The sequence below is a fragment of the Rhinolophus ferrumequinum genome, chromosome 7 (assembly GCF_004115265.2).
Source record: "Rhinolophus ferrumequinum isolate MPI-CBG mRhiFer1 chromosome 7, mRhiFer1_v1.p, whole genome shotgun sequence".
NCBI lineage: Eukaryota > Metazoa > Chordata > Mammalia > Chiroptera > Rhinolophidae > Rhinolophus > Rhinolophus ferrumequinum.
In genome coordinates this window covers 23,091,818-23,108,344 of record NC_046290.1, presented here as the reverse complement: position 1 = coordinate 23,108,344, position 16,527 = coordinate 23,091,818, and the positions used below count along the sequence as shown (strand labels likewise).

Sequence of the window (16,527 nt, the reverse complement as noted above, 5' to 3'; positions counted from 1 at the left end):
AGTAGCCACAAAGAAAATACCTATAGAAGATAAACAAAAAGAAAAAAACAAAGCATATTACTACAGAAAAATCAACAAAATACAAAAGGAAGACAATAAGAGAAGCAAAGAGGAACACGAGAACCAAAAACAGTAGTTAACAAAAAAAAATAGTTAACAAAATGTCAATAGTAAATCCTTAGTAAATCCTTTTCTATCAGTAATTACTTTAAGTGTAACTGGATTAAACTCCTCAATCAAGGGACATGGAATGACTGAATGGATTAAAAAAACAAGACCCAACTATATGATATCTGCAACAGATTCACTTTAGACTTAAGGATAAGCATAGGCTGAAAGTGAAGGGATGAAAAAGATATTCCATGCAAATGATGAAAAAAAGAAAGAAAGCTTACTTATATCAGCAATATATACTTTAAGTTAAAAAACTGTCCCTAGAAGTAAAAAAAAAAAACCAATATCAATTCATCAAAAAGATATAACAATTATACATATACATACACCCACAACAGAGCACCTAAATATATAAAACAAAATCAACAGATCTGAAAGGAGAAATGGACAATAACACAATAATAGTAAAAGACATCAATAACCCATTTGCCATAATGGCTAGTACATCCAAACAGAAGACCAATAAAGAAACAAAGAACTAGAAAAACCTATAGACAAACTAGAGCTTGCAAACATACATAGAACATTCCACCCAACAGCAGAAGCATAAACATTCTTCTCAAGCACAGGAGAAACATTTTCCAGTAAAGAGCATATGTTAGGTTACAAAACTAGCCTTAACAATTTTTAAGACGATTAAAATCATACCAAGTATCTTTCTAGTACAATGGAATGAAACTAGAATCAAGAATAGAAGGAAAACTGGAAAATTCACATGTATGCAGAAATTTAAAAATATATTCCAGAACAACATTGGGTCAAAAAAGATATCAAAAGGGAAATCAGAAAATTACTTAAGTCAAACGAAAATGAAAACATAACATAAAAATTATGGAATACAGCAAAAGTAGTACCAAGAGGAAATTTATAGTGATAAACACCTACATTACAAAATGTTTTTTAAAAAATCTGTAAGAAACTTAACCTTAAGCCTCAAAGTACCAGAAAAAGAAGAAAAAACTAAACCAAAAATTAGCAGAAGGAAGAAAATAATAGAGATTCGAGCAGAAATAAATGAAATAGAGAAGAGAAAAATAGATTTTTAAAAATCAACAAAATGAACATAGTGTTGGAAGTCTTTGCCAAGCAATCAGACAAGAGAAAGAAATAAAAGGCATCCAAATTGGGAATGAAGAAGTTAAATTGTCACTCTTTGCAGATGACATGATGCTATATATAGAAAACCCTAAAAACTCCACCAAAAAGCTATTAGAAACAATCAACAAATACAGTAAAGTAGCTGGCTACAAAATCAACGTACAAAAGTCCATTGCATTCCTATATACTAACAATGAAATCTCAGAAAAAGAAATACAAAAAACAATTCCTTTTGCAATTGCAGCAAAAAGAATAAAATACCTAGGAATAAACTTAACCAAGGATGTGAAAGACCTATATGCTGAAAACTATAAGCCATTTTTAAAAGAAATTGAAGAAGACACAAAGAAATGGAAAGACATACTTACCTGGCAGGGGAGATACCATGATCACGAAGGTGGTTTTCCCAGGGCGAGGCTTATCCATTGCACTCTGGATGTGCTGACCCCTGTGATTTCCCCAAATGTGGGAAACTCGACTGCATAATTTGTGGTAGTGGGGGACTGCGTTCGCGCTCTCCCCTAATAAAAAAAAAAGAAAAAACAAAACAAACACACAAAAAAGAAATGGAAAGACATTCCGTGCTCATGGATTGGAAGAATCAACATAGTTAAAATGGCCATATTACCCAAAGCAATATACAGATTTAATGCAATCCCCATCAAAATCCCAATGGCATTTTTTAAAGAAATAGAACAAAAAATCATCAGATTTGTTTGGAACCACAAAAGACCCCGAATAGCCAAAGTAATCTTAAGAGAAAAGAACAATACTGGATGTATCACACTCCCTGACTTTAGCTGGTACTACAGGGCTACAATAATCAAAACAGCATGGTATTGGCAGAAAAACAGACACATAGACCAATAGAATAGAACTGAGAACCCAGAAATAAAACCACATGAATATGGACAGATAATTTTTGACAAAGAAGCTAAAAACATACAATGGAGAAAAGACAGCCTCCTCAATAAATAGTGCTGGCAGAATTGGATAGCCACATGCAAAAGAATGAAACGGGACTGCTGTCTGTCACCATGTACCAAAATTAATTCAAAATGGATCAAAGACTTAAGCATAAGACCTGAAACAATAAACCGCATAGAAGAAAACATAGGTACTAAACTTATGGACCTTGGGTTCAAAAAGCATTTTATGAATTTGACTCCAAAGGCAAGGGAAGTAAAACTAAAATAAATGAATGGGACTATATGAAACTTAAAAGCTTCTGCACAGCAAAAGAAACCATCGTCAAAATAAAGAGGCAACCAACTGAAATGGGAGAAGATTTTTGCAAACAGTGCCTCCGATAAGGGGCTAATATCCAAAATATACAAGGAACTCATGAAACTCAACAACAAAAAAACAAACAACCCAATTGAAAAATGGGCAGACGACCTGAAGAGACATTTCTCCAAAGAGGACATACAAATAGCAAATAGACATATGAAAAAATGTTCAACATCACTAATCATCAGAAAAATGCAAATAAAAACCACAATGAGATATCACCTCACCCCAGTCAGAATGGCTATCATCAACAAGACAAATAGTAAAAAATGTTGGAGAGGCTGTGGAGAAAAAGGAACCTTCATACACTGTTGGAGGGAATGCAGACTGGTGGAGCCGTTATGGAAGGCAATATGGAGGTTCCTCAAAAAATTACGAATAGAATTACCATATGACCCAGCAATCCCTTTCCTGGGTATCTATCCAAAAAATCTGAAAACATTTTACATAAAGACATGTGTGCTCCGATGTTCATTGCAGCTTTGTTTATGGTGGCCAAGACATGGAAACAGCCAAAATGTCCTTCGATAGATGAATGGATAAAGAAGTTGTGGTATATATACACAATGGAATACTATTCAGCGGTAAGAAAAGATGATGTAGGAACATTTGTGACAACATGGATGGATCTTGAGAATATAATGCTAAACGAAATAAGTCAGACAGAAAAAGCAGAGAACCATATGATTTCACTGATATGTGGTATATAAACCAAAAACAACTAAAGAATGAGACAAACAAATGAGAAACAAAAACTCATAGACACAGACAATAGTTTAGTGGTTACCAGAGGGTAAGGGGGTAGAAGGTGGGAGATGAGGGTAAGGGGGATCAAATATATGGTGATGGAAGAAGAACTGACTCTGGGTGGTGAACACACAACGGGATTTAAAGATGATGTAATACAGAATTGTACATCTGAAATCTATGTAATTTTACTAACAATTGTCACCCCAATAAATAAATTTTTTAAAAAATCAACAAAATTAAGCATGGTTTTTTAAAAGATAAATGAAGTTGACAAATTGTTAACCAGACTAAGAAAATAATAAATAATATTAGAAATTCTGAAAGAGGAGCATTACATCTAATACCACAGAAATAAAAATGATCATACAACACTACTGTGAACAATTATATGCCAAAACAATGAATAACCTAGAAGAAATGGATAGATTCCTAGAAACATACAACCTCCACAGACTGAATCATGGAAAAAAGTAGAAAATCTGAACAAATCAATAATGAGGAAGGAAATTGCATCAGGAATAAAAGAAATCCACTAACATAGAAAAGTCCGGGCTGGACAGCTTCACTGGTGAATTCTATCAAATATTTAAAAATTAACATTAATCCTTCTCAAACTCTTCCAAAAATTAAAGAGGAAGAAACCTTGCCAAACTCATTTTATGAGGCCAACATTATCCTGATACCAAAGCCAGACAAAGACACTACAAGAAAAGAAACTAAAGTCCAATATCCCTGATGAACAAAGGTGCAAAAATCCTCAACAAAAACTACGAAACCAAATTCAACAGCACATTAAAATGATCATACACCACGACCAAGTGGGATTTATTTGTAGGGTTCAAGGATGGTTCAAAATATGCAAATCAATTTATGTAATACACTACATTAACAGAATGATGGATTAATCATATGATTATCTCAACAAATACAGAAAAGCCTTTGACAAAATTCAACACCCTGTCATGATAAAAACTCTCAACAAATTAGGAATAGAAGAAAAGTATCTCAACATAATAAAGTTCACATAGAAATATCTCACAGGATCATCATATTCAAAAATGAAAAACTGAAAGCTTTTTCTCTAAGATCAAGAACAATGCAAGAATGTCCACTCTCACTTCTATTCAACATAGTACTGAAAATCCTAGTCACCTCAATTAGGCAAATAAAAGAAATAGAAGGCATCTAAATCAGAAAGAAAGAAGTAAAATTATCTGTCTGCAGATGACATGATTTTAAGTGTAGAAAATCCTAAAGATGCTACAAAAAAATTGTTAGGACTAGTAAACAAATTCAGTAAAGTTATAGGATACAAAATCAACACATAAAAATCAGTTTTATTTCTATATATTAACAATAAGCTATCCCAAAAGGAAATTAAGAAAACAATTCTATTTAAAATAGTATCAAAAAGAATAAAACAGTTAGAAATAAACTTAACATTGTCTAGTAATATTGCTGCCCTACATTTACACATGGTTTATAATTCACCAAATGCACTTGCACATATCAATTCATATCCCCACAATACCCTTGGAAGTAGAACAGAGGGATATATTGGACAGAAGCAGAATGCCTTCAGCATTGGAGTGATCATGGAAAGCTTTTAGAAGAAAGTGACATTGAATGTGAAGATCAAGAATGAATCGAGTTTCAAGTAGGCGAGGGGTAAGGGAAATAACATTTCCAGAAAGGAAGGTGGGATACAAACTCACTGTATATCTTTATTGATCTACTACTCTAAAACCCAATAAAATCAGCAGGAACAAATATGTTTTAACTTTATTCAATAGGAAGTAGGCGCCATTAAAAAATTAAAATTCAGGGGGTGTTATAATAAGATTCACTACGGACGCATTGAGTTTAAGGTAGACAGGCTGGTTAAAAGGAGGCAAGCCAGGGGACTACTGAGGGGAAGAGGCATGAACTGAGGCATTAACAGTGGAAAGGGAAAAAAGGTTTTTGCAGGACTTTTTGACTGGTTGGATGCCCCATCTTAAACCTCCTGAGTTAGCTCTGCAAGTGACACCCAGGCTGTCCATTTGAAACACTCCTCAGATGATCGTGGTGTGCAGCCAAGGGTAAGAACAACTGAGAGCACAGTGAGACAGGCAAGTCGAGGCGTGTACATCAAGTGTAACAGGTGAAGAAAGGAGTGGATTAAATTGTAAAGCCACCAAAAGGGTTAGCAGGGTCGAGGAAGAGCTGAGGTTATTGTAGGGAGAGATGAAGGAGCCCATGGGATAGAAGAGATTAAATATTCATGGGGAAAAAGGGAACTTCGTGTTTCTAGACTTTCTGTTATTCATGAGGCATTTTACATATGCTATCTATCACCATTATTATTCCCTTTACTGGTGATTTATTATTATTATTATTAATCATTGAGGCATTTAGTACTACATCCAATTTACAATGAGACAAGTGAAGGTTAGGGAAGGCAAATAAATAGTAAGAACCCAAACCCATGCCAAGAGCTGGGCTCTTCTTTCCTTTGCATCAGGTCGTGGAGCAAGGTCTTGGAGGCAGAGGGAAGGATGGAGGCCAGGACTCAGTGGGAGGAGGAGCTTGGAAAAAAGGAGGAACTTAGCCATGGAGACAGTGACAAGACAAACATGCAAGAAAGGAACACACATAAAAGGAACACACATAAAGGGAACACATATAAAGTGTGCAAAAAAAAGAGGCAATGACAAAACAATTTTGGGGTGGAGGAAGGAGGCTGAGGTTTATAGCAGATTTCCTTCATCATCTCAGAAAAGCTGCAGTGAGGTAATCCACTGAGAGTGAATGCTGGTGGCTTAGGTCGGGCCTGTGTGCTGCACAACAGAGCAGAAAGCCAACCTTGCCTCTCTCTCCCAGTGACATGCACATCAATCACTCAAACACCAATCTCTCGGGATGGCTGGATGGCTCAGTTGGTTAGAGCACAGGCTCTCAACAACAAGGTTACTGGTTCAATTCCCACTTGGGATGGTGGGCTTCGCCCCCTGCAACTAAAGATTGAAAATGGTGACTGGACTTGGAGCTGAGCTGCGCCCTCCACAACTAGATTGAAGGACAACGACTTGGAGCTGATGGGCCCTGGAGAAACACACTGTTCCCCAATATTCCCCAATAAAATTTTAAAAAACAAAAACAAACAAACAAAAACAATCTCTCATCTGTTGGAAGCCATGAGAACAGATGAGTTGAGCTGCCTCCAGCTAACTGGAAACTACATGGAGGAAAAGCAAAGTTCCTAACTTCCAAGCGCTGACGTCTAGAGTGATATTTTTCACCAGCGATTAAAATTGTCTGATTAGAAAAACTCCAAAAAATGGAGAGTTCCTTTGCTTTGTAAAGATCATATAGAAATATTTTGCCATTGAAGATCCCATGTCGCCCAGGGGTTTTGACCATAAAAAGGGGTTACATATCTTCATGGTCACCCATGGGTAAATGCAAATATACATGAGAGAAGCATCTCCCATCAGCTAAGAGAACCAGATGGAGTCTACAGTTTAATTGTACAAGGCTATGTTATTAAACAGGAAGCATCAGGTGATTAAGCAAGCAGGTGCCTCTGGGCTTCCAGTCCAAAAGGACTAGCAAATCATGCTGGGACTTTCAGTGGCTTCCAACGTTTTGGCAAGTGGCTGCTGCTGCTGAATGTGATTTGAGTTATTCCAGAGCGGCAATCAACCAAAGAGGGAAGGAAAGCCTAGTGTTTCAATAACATTTTTTTATTGAAATTTGTCAACAGAAGTTTGCTGCCACCAATCCAACGCCAACAGGAGTCCCTAATCTGGGATGCAGTAAAAAGGAGAAACTTCCATTAAAAACAGTTTGCATACCAGAAAGATGCAGCCTCCAGAATAAAGGGCAAGTGCTTTCCCCCAAGACAAAGGGGAGGCCCACTTTCATAGAGGTAGTTTCTGCCCCAGTCCCTGATTGGTCCATATCTGTGCAAATGAGGAATGCAAATTTACAGTCTGATTGGTCCAAATATCACTGTCCTGATTGGTTGGAATCATGCATTCTGATTGGTCTTTATGAAGCTGCTCTGATTGGTTAGTAAAGATGCAAATGAGGTATAGCTGTGTAACTCTGATTGGATGGGGAAGTTCTCAGTTTATTGGTTGAAAGACAAATCTAGGAACTGCTTTATAAAAGCCTGCTCAGGTGGCAGCAGCTCCATACATGAGGCTGTGGCTCAGTCTGTGGCTTTCCCCTGAAGTGTAGAGTGCATGAGAGGACACTGTCAGCAATGGCCTCTAGACTGATTATGAATTTGAACACAATTAACCACAAGGAATATTTTCTTGGCAGGTGTATTCTTCTTGGGGTCAACAAACTCAATAGCCTTTGTTTAAAGTACCTTCTTGGTGCCCCTCTGAGTTATGAAATACTCGTGTGCAGTATTAGTAACATCAGACGGACACTAGCAGCTTACTAATAAGTATTTCATTCAATCAGCTACTACTGTTTGTGTACATATATACATACACACACACACACACACACACATATTCTCAAGAGAAAACATGATAGTTGTGCATGGTTTTGTGATTACCAAAAAATAAAAATAAAAAATTCAGAACCACATAAAGCCCTATTAGAAGAGATTAATTCTATACCTGTGGAAAACAACAAATGTTTCTGTGTGGCAGAGAATAAACACAGCACCCTAGAAGTTTGGGTTTTGGGGTATCAAAAAAGAAAGCAAAATTTCCTTGGGTCACTGACTTTTATTTTCTTTTGCCCTTTTCACTCTGACTCCTCCTTCTTAGGAAGGGGAGATTCAAATCCCTGGAGCCCCCTTCAACTGTTATCAAGCTCTGTTCAAAGTTATTCAGAAATAAGGAAAGAGACTTAACATGGAGGCACTCTACATCTCGGCTGCCAGGAGAAATATGATCTTTGAGGTCAATGAATTTATTAAGACGTTTTTATTACTGTTTTGTCTGTCTATTTTTTGGTACCGTCTTAATGAAAGATGTGTGACTCTCATCATGCAAAACCAATCTAGGTAGAATCAGTTATTGCTTCTCTACATCTTTGCTGCATTCGAGCTTCCCCAACTACCTCCCTCACCTTGTAAAACTTGCATGCTCTAGACATTTTGCATTGCTGAAGAAAATCACTGTTTTGCTTCCAGCAAGGAATATAAATGTTGCAACACTGACTCCTCCTCTAATGAAGAAAGAGTGAACAAGTGCACTGAGTTGAGCTTCTTCTCACAAAACCTCCGGGCTGGGGACGGTGGGGCCCAGGCTGAAATCTCGAGACAGTGTCTTTTGGGCTGGGCTTCCCCGCCCCTTTCCCTTTCTGTCTTACTCGCTCTTTCTGGATTTTACCCGCTATTCATGAAACATCTTTACCACAGTGGATCTCAGCGTCCTTTTGCAGGAAGTGCTCACGGACTGATATGGCAGACTTTGCTCCCAGGCAAAAGTGAGTAGCCAGGGGACGCGTGCGACCAAGAGCGGCGCCGGCCACGAGGCGCCGGAGCTTCGGGTTGGAGGCCAAGGGCGGGAGGGGAACGAGGGCGGCCGCGGGCGCGGATTGCTCAGCAAATCGCCAGAAAGCAGCCGGAGCTGGCAGAGGGGCTGGGAAGGCAGGGGCTCTGACCGTAGTCCGCACTGAGATCCCTTCTCAGAGGAGCTAGAAACGCTCCCCGCGTCCAGATTTTACAACTGCACACATTTGTCTTTTTAAAAGGCATCTTCAGATGCACCCTTGAGAACGAGTTTTGGAATGACTGTGGGATTCCAATAATGTAAATTATTTACGTCAAATTGAAAAAAAATAAAGAAGGGGGGCGGGGAGGCGATGGGGCTCAGACAGGTGATGCGATGACAGCGGACTTGAGGATTTTCCAGCAGCGACAGTGGAAGCCTCCCGGTGTCCGGTGGGGAAAGTTAGCGCTACCTGTGCTGACCCGAAAGGCGCAGCTCCCCTCAAAGGCAGAGGCGGTGATATCAGGTAAGCAGCTCGGGGCTGTCACCCAGACCCCAGAGCAGGCGGAAGGCGGATTGACCTGGGCAGAGGAACTCCAACCAGAGAGGAAGCTGATAGGAGAACCCGCTGGAGGGCAGAGGAGATGAGAGGAGTGTGTGCAGCAGAAGGGAAAGGAGAGGAGAGAAGTCACGCAAACTGCGGTAAAGGGAGAGCCCGAGCGCTGTGCACGGGGAAAGAAAGCACGGGCTGGAGTTCTAACTCATTGAGTGGGAAAAGAGCCTTTTAGTGACCTCTACCTATGTCGCGGGGAAACGGCCCACGTTACCCTAATAACAGGCAATTTAGGATTTTCTATAATTTGGCCTGAAAATGGTTGCGAAACATTATTGGTAATCTGGAGGGATTAGTTTGTCTTCGTTCATCAAGTTGTCTGGCAAAGATTTCCCACATGAGTCTCCTGCGTCTTGGTCAGCGGAGTGCTGCTAATCCTAGCCCTGCCCCTGGCTGTGCAATCTTGGAAGACACTTATGTTCTCTGGGCCTCAGTTTTCTTTGCAACATTTAGGGGAATTTATATATATATATATATATATATATATATATATATATATATATATATATATATATGTGTGTGTGTGTTATATTATATATAATATATAACATATATATGTTATTTATATAATATATGAATATATAATACATATTACATATATAATATATATATCTCTCATTAAACATGTGTGCATATAATATGTATGTGTGTCTACATGGGGTAAAAGCACTGAACAGTGCAAGGAAGAAGCAGATGAAAATTTTAATTTCCGTGGTTCTGAAAAACTGGGGGTGTTCTTATAGAATGTACATAAAAATTTGCAAGCAATTCCTGATGGTTCCTAGACACCCCCCTAAAGACTCCACCTGAACCCCAGGTGAACATTCTTTGTCTAAAGAAAGCCTTCCCTTTGAAGACCTGCATCAGGACCATCCAGCCAACCTCTGCTGGCAGCTGGGCTGACTGTGGGAGTAATGTACAGCTTTCTCCAAGGTCTGGAGTCAGCCATGCTGTTGAAGGGGAAAGCCCTCCTTTCCTGAGTGAGCTCCTAGGGCACTGTTTCCCAAGGGCTTCACCAATCTTTGCCTCCTAGGGAACCTTCCTCATAAAGTCTTTTAATGAATTTCCTAAAGTGATAGCCCTCACGCCTGGAGTTTTCATTCTTACAAACAGCACTAGAGAGCCACCTGCAGAGAAGATCTGTCTGTCTCAAAGAGAACTCATCAGGTCACCTAGCTGGATGTCAGACAGTGATGTGAAGAATTTGTTTTGAAAGGAAGTGCCAATTGCTTCCCAGTGCATAGTAAGAATAGTAATGGCTTTCTTTTATACCTCTGCAATTTGCCTTGAAGGGACCAGGGACTCTGGTTTTGTGCGATGGGGTCTTCCACTGGCAACTCCAGCAAGATGTGGCAGAGGACACATGGAGCCTTGTGGCCCAATAGACTGGGCTGCAAATCTTGGCTCTCACACCTTGGCAAGTCACTTCTCTGAGCTTCACTTTCTGTCTGTAAAATGCGGAACAGTACTGCCATTCTTGCACAGTTGTTAGGAGAACAAAAGTAATGTTTATACAGTGCCTGGTTCTATAGTCAATGAAAAACTTCTACTGTTAATGTTAATCTGAGCTTCTAAGTAACTGTCAAATATTTTCACGCTTTTTAGAGTAGCTTACTGTCTCTCTTATGGGGCTTACACCAGCAGAAGAATGAGTAAAATTAATTCTGGCCTAAATATTCTTAAAGATGAGTAATGGGTTTAGAACACAAGAGTTGGGTTTAGTTTCACCTTTGTCAAGTAAAGCACTCTGTGTTGCCAGCAAGTGAAATGTGTCCAGATTGGCATGGATTCTTAACTCTTTCTCTCGGTTCTCTTTTGGTCCATAATCTTGAATACAAAACAGCTAGATCTCTGCCTATAGCTACAAACAGCTGGACATGGAAACTGGAGAGGTCTCAGGCCTGCATCCATCTCCAGATACACCAGAAACTCTGTAGAGAGAAATGTCCCCACTTGACATACATTTAACCAGTTCAGTGCTCTCTCTCTCTCTCTCTCTCTCTCTCTCTCTCTTTCTCTCTCTCTCATCCTGGCCCCTCAGGTGCAAGAAGTTGGATGATGTAGAAATGTGGGAAAGAAATATCAGAGCATTAAAAGGAAACTGGTTACCCTCAAAGTAGCCATTCCAAAGATGGATCAGTATATTCTGGCAAGGCATTGCATGCAGAGATAATACTGATACCTACTATTCACTGAGTCTTCAAGCTATTTAAACGCTTTCCTACATAACCTCAGTGAATTTTTATAGCAACACGACAAGGTATACATTATCATTTATGACTTTGTAGATAAAAAAACTGAGACTTATAAAAATTTACATAACTTTCCCAGTCTGCAGAGTTAGTAAAAGGCAAAAACTGAGATCCAAGCCCCGGTCTGTCTGACTTTGACACTCACTGTTTTTCTAATACCCAGTGCTGCCAAGATCCCTATATCAAAAGTTGCATCATGCCAACTGGGTCCCAGTTCTTCTAAAGAGCAGGAATAACCAAATATTCTGGATGATTTTAACTGAAGTGAACATGTACTTTGCATGTGATACATATTAATAGGCAACACCAATAAAATCACTTGTGGAGAATAATTTTCCCAACCCTTTACAAGTCCTGCTGTTAGACTCAAGATATCAAATACCAAACCTCAGCAAGGGAGGCTGGCCCTGGGTCATTGACTTCCTGAGCGATTCTTTCAGGTTAAAAAGAGCTCTGGAATTGTACAACTGAAACCTATATAACTTTACTAACAATTGTCACCCTAATAAACTTTAATTAATTTTTAAAAAAAGATCTCTGGAATTTCCTTTACCTACTGCCTTTAGAATCAAGGGACCATTTACATTTACTTCCCTGGTTTAAGTAGTCATTCGTTCATTCATTCATGCATTCATTCATTCATTCAATAAATACTTTTTGAGCTCTGATTAAGACAGACAAGGTCCTAGCTGTTAGGGAGCTTCTATGCTAGAGAGAGTGGGGCAGGCAAGAGGCAGGTGAACCAATGCTTAAATAATTTCAGATACTGATAAATGCTATGAAGAAAGTAAAGAGAGGCTGAGGAATAGTGTGTGCTACCAGGGCTTGGAGGCAACTTTAAATAAGGCAGCCAGAGAAGATTTACATAAGAAGGTCACCCTTGAACTTAAACTTGCATAATAAGAGGGAGCCAGGCCATGAAGGTCTGGGGAAAGGGCTGCATTAGCGGAAGAAACCTCAAGGGAACATCTGGAAGTGGAATACATGAAGCCGTAGAGCCTGAAATACAATGACATGGCCTCATAGAAATCAAGATGGGTTTTGTACAGGAGAAATTATGGTTTGAGTGCCCATTATATGATTCTAGGCTGTGCTGTGTGCTTTATACCGATCTTATTTAATCTTCTTAACAATCCTGGTGAGTTAGCGATTTTTGTCTTGATTTAATAGTTGAAGAAGCCAGGACTCACAGGGGATAAGCAGCTAGCCCTGGGTTACAAAGCTGGAATTTGAACCTCATAGCCTGTTTTGCTTCAAAGCCCAAAACTTTTTGCTAACAAAACGTGGGGCCTTTGACATAATCTCTTCCAGGGGATAGTGAAAGAGCTACCAGAAGGAAAATATTAAAAGTATATCAGGTAGCTAAATGCTGACAATGATTTCTAACTGCTAGTCCAAATTCCAGTTAGCGTGTCTATACCTGTAGTATGCAATACAAGCTCTAGCCACATGTGGCTATTGGGTACTTAAAATGTGACTACCTTGTTTCCCCGAAAATAAGACCTAACCAGAAAATAAGCCCTAGCAGGATTTTTCAGGAGGACATCCCCTGAACATAAGCCCTAATGCGTCTTTTGGAACCAAAATGAATATAAGACCCAGTCTTATTTTTGGGGAAACATGGTAGTTCAAATTGAGATGTGCCATAAGTATGAAACATACCCTAGATTTCAAAGAGCTAGTATCAAAAATTTTTAATATTGATTGTATGTTAAAATGATAATATTTTGGATATATTGGTTTAGATGAAATATATTATTCAAATTAATTTCACCTGTTTCCTTTTAATTTTGAATGTGGTTAATAGAAAAATTTAAATCACATTTGTGGCTCACATTGTGTTTCCATTTAACAGCACTGCTATAGACTAATACATTGCCCAAAAAAGGATGAGAAATTTTTCTTCTTCCTAACAAACTTTTTCTCTAGTCTTGACTCAGACTCCATTTCAAATCTTTCCCAAAATTCTGTTATTCAGCGAAGCAGTAAACAAAAGACAAAGAGGCCCCTCTGCGCGCATCCCCACCCTCATGCTTCTGCTGAGCTGGTGATATTTTGCAGCCCATTTCATCAAGTCACTATTAGATTTGATGAAATAGACTCAGTGGTTACATTCGTCACCACCCATCCTCTCACTCAGGCAAATCTCAAGAAGCTTCAACAATCCTATGACCAAAGGGTCGTTTTGAATCTGGATTTACAGTTTTACCTTAAAATCACTTCCCAGGACAATGTTTCTATCATTCTCGGCACTTTGTAAAATCAGACAAGGAGTCAGCTAGGGCTTCTTGTTTGTGTGCAGAGCTCTTTAAATAAGTCATCTCACCGTGGTGATAAATGTTTCTTCCTCTCTGTCCTTTTGCTTAAAACAGTTTGAATAAGATGCTGTCCCAGTTTCCAGAAAGGCTTCTCCAAGGACATCACAGAAGGCCATTTGGGTTTCTTTTGTCCACTAACTAAAATGGCCCTTGAGTATGTCAAAAAAGGAAATATGTGGTTTGTTCCTGCAGTTTCATATCTTCCAAAGGGAAGAGCAGTCAGATTCTGGTATTGTTAGAGGAAGCCTCTGGCCTGGGATATTAGAAGCCTGGATTTTACTTTTGATTACTGGTTTGTGTGTGACCCTCACCTTCCTCCCCCAACAATCCTATGGTAAGTTCAGAGTTGATGAAATAATGCCACATCAAATGCTAATGGAGAAATGTGCTATAAAAATGTGGGCCTTGGTTACCACTGATACCCTGAGAACTGATTGCTTCTGCCAACCTTTGCCTGCAGAGAAGAGTTTCCTTCCTGTAGCTAGAGTGAAGCACTATACAAAATACTCTTTGAACTATACAAGTAGCATTTGTTCATTTCCACTTAAAATCTAAATCTGGAGGGAAATGGCAGTAAGAAGCTGATAGGAATGAATTTTAGTGTACCTACAGCAACAGTAACACATATTTTTTTAGCATCTTCTAAGCCAAGAAGTCTGTGCCAGACTCCACGGGAAAGCCAGGTCCTTGCTCTGGAGGAATATATTATCTAGTTAGGAAGATGGGCATAAACATAAAACACCAGGAGCAATGTAACATAATGTACGTTTTCTAAGTACGTTACATGACTGATACAAGTGGAGTTTGGAGGTTCCGGAAGACAGGGTGCCCTAAGTCCCAAAGTACATTGAGAAAGACAAGGTAAGAGATGACCACTGATGGATGTAAGAGCTAAAGATAAATGGAGACAGGAAGAGAAGGCACTCCAAGTAAGGAGAAATGCACAAGTGGCATGGCATTGGAATTGTGCATGGAGTCTCCGGTGATGTGAAAAAAGAATAGTTGGAATCACTCAGAAAGCTTTTAAAAACTAGTGATGCCTCCACCTCTTCTCCAGAATTTTCATGTCATCAGTTTAGGAACGGACACTGGGTGTCAGCATTTTTTTTTTTTTTAATTCCCCAGAATATTCTAATGTGAAGCCAGAGTTGAATAATCATTGAGCAAAAACACAAGGTCTTTGTATCGTAATCATGGAAAATTCAATTAAAAGGGTAATATTTCAAAGAGAATTCAATGGACAATCAAGATGTGTGGTCTTTACTTTGTAGAAATTTTATACACACCCATATTTCTATATAGTCTTTTTAATTCACAGATAATGTTGTTTGTAGTGATTCCATCGACTTGCATGTTGTAACTAAAAGGCGTAACCAGCTGCCCATGCCTGTATTCTGTATGCTTTTGGGGTGTCTTCTAGTCAACTTGAGCTAAGTGTGAGGCAATTGGTATCTCACAGCTGCTTATATCAACCAGGTTTTGTGTAATCATTGCAAAGGGCTTTATTAGCATGCCTATTAGTCCCGACAGTAGCTATTTTGTTATGATGTGTAATCTTCTCTCACCTCTACAACTTTACAAATTGGGAAATGGAGTTTAATTACTTGGCTTGGGCTTTGTGTTGCTGGCAACAGAGGTGGAATTAGAATTCTTAGCCACTGAATTCCCCGTATCTTATTTGGCTCCCAAAGAGAGTGCCCAGTCTCCTGTTACAGAATACTCTGTACCTGGCAATGTTATTTCTTCAATGAATGAATTAGTGTTATAGACCAGTAGGTGAAAGATGACTAGTCTGGCCGAGCTGCCAACACTATGACTATGAATGTCAGCAGCCCTTTGGCCGCCACAGCAGTCCCAGGAGCGCCATCCCTACCGACTTGGAGCTTCCATTCAAGCTCCGTCAATGCGTCATGCGCACCTACGCCTCATCCACTCCTACCTCTGGGAAGTGAAGGCTTCCTAGCCCCAGAGCTTTCAAGCTGTTCTGATTTCTCTTCTCTGAAGCTTGTATTCACTGAATATTGATTTTTGTTACACACTTGAGAGAGAGAGAGAGAGAGAGAGAGAGAGAGAGAGAGAGAGAGAGAGAGAGAGAACAAAGCCCAGCAATTTTTACAGTAGCATTTTAAAAGAATTTTTTTTTGTCTTGGGAATGTCTGGGTTTATTACCAGTGGTGAGGTTGCGAGATCATTATGAAGGGTAGTGGGAAAAAGCTAGAGTCTTGGCACTACAGCCTCTTTAGGACAAAAAGATAGGTCAATATTGCGCTATCCCAAAATGGTCATTTTCTTTTTCTCTGTTTCCCAATCCATGACTGAATTAAGAACAATTTCTAATATCTTTAGCTATAGCAAAAAGCAAGCCTGGAAAACAATGGTCCTCAATACTGATTGCACATGAGAATCATCTCAGAAGCTTTAAAAAATACCGATGCCCAGGGCCCTAACCATAAACCCACTGAATCAAGATTTTGAGAATGGAGCCTCGGCATCTTGATTTACAGTTCTCCAGGTGATTCTTACGTGCATCAGTGAGAGTTGATCTCACTGCTCAGCTAAGATCCAAACCTTAATGACTTATTTCTATTTCT

At 39.2% G+C, this 16,527-nt stretch overlaps 1 protein-coding gene and 1 non-coding gene across 6 annotated transcripts in view; both read left to right on the top strand.

Annotated features, from left to right (window-relative positions):
• The first annotated feature begins 1,632 nt into the window (after positions 1-1,632).
• LOC117025377 (U1 spliceosomal RNA) lies at positions 1,633-1,796 on the top strand. The gene has a single exon (XR_004423590.1). It is a non-coding gene; the product is annotated as a U1 spliceosomal RNA (small nuclear RNA).
• A 6,713-nt stretch (positions 1,797-8,509) lies between these two features.
• PRLR (prolactin receptor) overlaps positions 8,510-16,527 on the top strand; it is a 140,208-nt gene continuing 132,190 nt past the window's right edge. For 2 of the 5 annotated variants that reach the window (XM_033110516.1, XM_033110512.1), the window contains exon 1: positions 8,510-8,748. The gene's annotated coding sequence lies outside the window, so the exon portion shown is untranslated. Of the gene's footprint in view, positions 8,749-8,916; positions 9,280-16,527 lie in introns of those variants that run through there. The other 3 variants (XM_033110515.1, XM_033110513.1, XM_033110514.1) reach the window with 2 other exon arrangements.